This window comes from Chrysemys picta, chromosome 1 (genome assembly GCF_011386835.1).
Source record: "Chrysemys picta bellii isolate R12L10 chromosome 1, ASM1138683v2, whole genome shotgun sequence".
In the NCBI taxonomy this organism is placed as follows: Eukaryota; Metazoa; Chordata; order Testudines; family Emydidae; genus Chrysemys; species Chrysemys picta.
This window is the reverse complement of record NC_088791.1, coordinates 225,753,395-225,759,394: the sequence shown is the minus strand read 5'-3', so window position 1 is coordinate 225,759,394 and position 6,000 is coordinate 225,753,395.

Sequence of the window (6,000 nt, the reverse complement as noted above, 5' to 3'; positions counted from 1 at the left end):
AAATAGAAATAGACGCTGATACTGCCAAGTCTTGTGGATGTATTTGGGTAGTCTGATCAACAGGACATGCTACATGGACTATAAAGAATCCATGTCAGAGTATCTATTTTGAAGGGGACCAGCTGGAATCTTTACAGTAAACTGAGAATTGTAACATGTAATAATTAAAATTAAATATATTTTAATTTGTCAGAGTTTTTTAGTAGATTTTTGATGCCTTTCACTAGCATAAACTAGATTTCTCTCTTAAAAAGAAAAAGAAATACATGCCCATCATCCATTTTCCTACCAGTCTCCTCTAGGCATCCTAATGATGTTTTTCTATTTTTTACCCAGTGCTGAGTACCTCCAGTTGATTTGCAAGTCTGTCAAAGGGATGCCAGCCAATTTCAGTGTTTACTGCTGTTATTTTTAATGTGAGCTACAACATATATGGCAGTACTGGTGGCACTATCATAATTTTTAATATAATCCTGTGCTTTTCTTGTGGTGTGTGACCACCAAAATCACACCGAGAAACTGTATACCTTGACAAGCTTGACTTAGCTCTAGGCTTCACACTTTCTTTTTTGTGATTTTAGTGTGAGATGGCTTTTTTATATATATATATAAAAGTGGAAGCTATTCACAATTCATGTGTTTATTCTTTAGTTCTTACAATGCCATGATTTTGACTCAAGGAGATCACACAATAGTCAGGATGTTCAAAAGCAAGGTTAGACATGGAGTGGCTTAGGAGTGGGAGTTAAAAATAAAACAGTACCCTCCCGCACCTCTCATTAACCTTAACCTAAGAGTTCCTTTCAAGATGTAGGTTGGAAGACTCTACCCTCAGCATGTCTAACTCTGCATTTGTTAGAGATTGCTCAGGTAAGTGATGCATAATGGGTGGGATCAAAATGAATTTCTCCTTGTTGAATCTCCCAACATGGTGCAGTAAAATCAATCCCCTGAAACATCAAGAAATCTTTACGTACAGCTCTCTTGTCTCACCCTTTTACCGCCAAGTTCTTTGTGGGAGGCATAGATTCTTATTCATTCTTATGGCATGATTCTGTGTGATGATGAGAATCCTCCAATCACACTAAAGTCAGTGGGTGTGTAGGGCATTCAGCAACTGACAGGATCAAGCCTTTAGCAATATATTCCATTGTTATAATTCAGGTGAATATATTAACTACTGTGTAGCACAAGTAACCTTACTGGAGCCCTGAAAAAGTCTTTGGGATTCTCAGTACAAGGTGACCAGTAGAGACCTATTTGTAGCACAAGCCTTCTTACCTGATCATCCCCTGGATCACCCTTGTCTGGTTACAATTATGGCAATCGTAAGGTGGGAAACTGAGGCACAAGTCCACCCAATTTAGGCTTAATCATTTTTTGACTTTATCTTATAAAATTTTAGATAATCACTGTCACTTTTAATTTCTGATCATATATTTATAACAGAGAATACTTTAAATATCTGGAACGGCTAAGAGCCCAAGTTACCATATTCTGGAGCTGGGGGATGCTCTCCAGCACTTCGTTATGGTTGTCTCAGTTTCTGGTCTGAAATACATAAAATAAAAGCACGTTTTTGCTTGGTAAATTATAAGGGAGTCTCAGGTGTTTTTGAGAGTGAAATGAAACAAGAAACTGAAATCTCTCCAATAAATTAATACATAACTGATGCTGGCACAACAACTGGGAATTAATAGATGCAGCAGCTTTCTTTCTCTGTCTTCTGTTCACAGCTCTGTCAATGAATTTTGTACAATGACCAAACCCAGGAAACCAAGCCTTAAAACCAAAACATCCTCAGCTGAACATTTTTCTAACCAAAAACCCCTGAGGAGAAATTAATTACTTCCACATGACCAAGGGAAGCTTGATAATGGAGCCCTTGGGTTAGGAGCCACTCCTGAAACAAAAGAAGCCATTTGTCAGTGGAATCTTAGCAACATTTTTCATAGGCTACTTTGAACAGCTCTGTGACCTCGTGAGATACTGTGTGAAATGCATGGTGACGGACAGAGCAGAAAGGAGATTTCGTGCAATCTACGTTTAAGCTTGATGAATTCCTCTAACCTCTTTGACTGCAAATTGCCCACACTTGGCAGATTCATTTATTCTGTACTGTTCTTTGTTGGATTTTCTGGAAAGCAGTAGGAGTGATGCTCAAGTCAGTCCACTTGGGAGCCTGATCAAAAGACCCAGACAACAGTTGTAAGCAGAGAGGTTAAAGGTGCAGGACTGTGATTTACACAGAAAGAAAATTAAATCCCTCTAACTGATTACCATTCAGTAATGCAGATGCCATTTTGATAATGGTTATACTAATCCATAAGTGGTATAAGTTTCTAAAATCCTTTATTTTGTTATTGTTTCTGTGCACCACTCTTTCTGATGGGCCTGAAACTGAAAAGGTACATATGTAGAATTAAATATTGCTTGCAATCAAAGGCAATGAGAGCCAGGGGCATGAGCATAACATGGGGAGTTTGGGACTCCTGAGGTGAGATTCTTTGCTTTGACTGAAAGGGCAGCAGCACATAACTCATAGCCTAGGGATGGTGGTGATTTTAACCCACCTTTGTACCCTCCCAGTCCTGGGCTACTCTAGGGACTGGAAAGGCCTTCTCTGTAACCTAGACAGCTCTGAGGGCCCATCTCAGTTATAGCAGCCTGTGACATTAAGAACAGCCCAAGGGTAGAGGGCAAGGGACACCCTGATATCTAGCAATGAGTTTCAGCTGGCCTGACCAGCCCAGTCTACCCCAACTCACTGTTGTTACAATCTGTATCTAACAGGTTTCATGTAATATGTCATTGGAAAGATCATAACTCACTGGCAATTAATATTATTGTGTAATGTAGATGCAAGCAACTGATGAAAAGTTATGGACATAAACTGAAATTATAAGTCTTAAAATGTGTTTGCCAGTCAAATAGGATTTACTTCACCTTAAACAAAGGAATGTGGTTTCTCCACGGGGCAGTTACTTTCAAAGTACTTTGAAAGATAATGAGAATGTATTTATATATCAGATAAACCAAATTATCCAGGTAACAAGCAGGAGGGAAGAGACCGTGTGGCTACACCCCAGCAGGGAAGAGAAATTTAATCTGAGCTATAAAGATGAGGAGGGGCCTTTTATGAATGCCTGTAACATACTGGTGATTAATAGCATTTTGAAATGTGCGTATTAACAGTATAAGAGGAATTCTGAATACTCATTTATATACTATTTTAAAGTGTGTGGCTGAACAAAGGAAGGAACAGTTCCTGCTCAGACAGGAAGAGGAGCAGCTATTTACTGCCTCATATGTAAATTAAGCAGGGTAGACTCAAAACAACGGAAGCCCCATATACATCCAGAGAGATGGGAAGTTCATAGGAAAGGAGGAACATCATGAGGTCAGCTTCCTGGTGTACACAGCAAGCTGGGCACACAGGAGGGCTTCCTGCCTCTTGAAACAAGGTCATTGCACTTTGGGAGATACATGCAAGGACAGAAACCATTTTAGGCAGCCATCATTAGACAGACACAAGGGAAAAGAGCCCTCACAAGCTGAGGAAAATGGGTCCTTCAACCAAAGGGGGTGGGTGTTTAAATCTCAGGAACTGAATATAGGTGAGAAACTTGCTTAGGCAAAGGTCTTTCACCTAACAAGATAAGGGAAGCCAGCACCTTGTACTTTTGTGAAAGGTCCTGACTGAGGGAAAGTCAGCCATGGCTGGGAAGAAGAATGACTCATGAGAGAAACCATCTTGAACAAAGTCTGTATCTTGCTAAATTAAGTTTTAGACATTGAGCTGCGTTTTCACTTTATTTGCTTGTAACCCTTTCTAACTTTATCTCCTATATTTGAGTTCACTTAAAATCCTATCTTCTTTTGTTAATAAACTCGTTTTACTTCTAATCCAAACCAACAATCCTGTGTTTGCACTAAAGTGGATGTCAGCTCCAATTAATGTAGCAAACTCCTTTAAGGAGTTTTGTCTCCTTAAAGGAGCAAATGGGTTGTGCTATTCCTCTAAATGTTGCAGGAGAGGGCTGGACATATCAGAGCACAAGAGTCTGGGGACTGAGGGTGCATTGGGGTCACTTGCTAACATTAACCAAGTCTTGTAAAGACAAAAATGTGTCTGTGATAACTGCTGGCAGGCTGTTTGGTTCAAAGTGATGGAATCAGAACTGTATGGCTGTAACTGTGTCTCAGTGGGTCACAACTGAGAATGCAAAACTCAGGACAAACTGCTGAGAAACAGGACAAATGTAACCCACACACCTTGTGGGTGTGGTTTTCTGGCCCATCTAGTGGCTCTGAGACCACTTAAAGAGAGAGAGAGAGAGATAAAATGAGCCTGCTTAACAGCCAGTTGGCTTTTAGCTCATGTGGTAGAGGCTCATGCACTAAGCTCCAGAGGGCCCAGGTTCAATCCTGCCCAGGATCTGTTAGCATTACATAAACACAACCCAAAACTGGCGGTTATTCTTCCATAAGATATACCAAACCAGCAACAAAAGTAAACTTCTGTTTCACCACACTGGCTAACAAGTCATAAAAACAGTTCCTTGGGCATCCTAGTTCTTATATCATCACCAAAACATTGGATTTAAAGATGAGTAGTTCTTTACAACCAGTCTCAACAAATAAAAGGTTCTTCTGATCCCAAAGGACCAGCCACACACCCAGATCAATATATAAGTCAGATCTTACCAAAAAATCACACTGATGCCAATCCTTTAGTATTTAAAATCTTTCATATTCAATTTCATATGAAACATTTTATTCATAAAAAGAAAGAAAGAAAGGTGAGAGTTAAAATTAGTTAAAGGAATCAAATACATACAGTAATTGCAAAGTTCTTCCTTCAGGCTTGTAGCAGTGATGGAATAAACTGCTGGCTTGATAAGCCTCTGGTTGCTTCCAAATCATTGGAAGGTCCTCAGTCCCTTGGTTACAATGCTCCCATTAGTATAAGTCCATAGTCCAGAGGTTTGGGCAGGAAAGAGGTAAAATGGAGATGTTTCCAGGCCTTTAATATCTTCTGCAATGTGGAGGGAAACCCATTGTTTTAAACAAAAACCTCAGCCCAGCTAGTGGAATATTACAGGTAAAAGATGGAGTTTGGAGTTACATGGGCAAGTCACATGTCCATGCCCAATTTTGCTCAGTCATTGCAGGAAGCCATTATCTATACTCCAAATGGAATGTTTACAGGACAGTTCATTCAGTGTAGATGGGTGTCTCCCATGGTCCATTGTGAGTTGTGTCCTTTCAATGGGCCACTCAATTTGAATAGTCGCTTTAAGATGTGCTGACTAACTAACTTGTGGGCGTTACGCCAGGAGCAAACATTTGAAATCCAGGTATAGCGCCAATATGCATGACTTCAAATACAAAAATGATACATGCATACATATAGCATAATCATAACCAGCAAATCATAACCTTTTCATAAACATCTTACATACCACATATTGTACAAGATTTGTTGCAAATATATAACAGTGGTTGCAACAATGATCTATATGGTCATATTTTAATCAGATAATGACACAACAGCATACAGAACAGAAGTGCATACTGGCTCCTGGCTGTGTGTACATTCTGGATAAGGACCACAAATAGCAGAATCATTTTGTGGTACTCAGGGTTAAAATACAAATGATGACACAACCTCTCACTGGTCTGAATTCCATCCCAGAATGTCACACAACCTTTCTGAGCTGCACTATGGGCATCGTCTGAGATCCTGTAGTTCTTTGTGCTGCCTGGCACACTCGTGCCACCCCAGCTATGCACTGTATACTAAGGCTTACAATTGGGTCCTCAGAAGGCAGCCTTATAGCTATCTTCCACAATGCCTGAAATGGTGGAATCAAGGCTTTTAATGCCCTTTTACAGAAAGGGGTCAGATGGGAACTGAGGATCTCACCCAGGAATGCTCATTTGTAATTCTGGTTATGCCATTAACCTTTTTTCTGTGTCCTTGAGCTTCAATTCCTC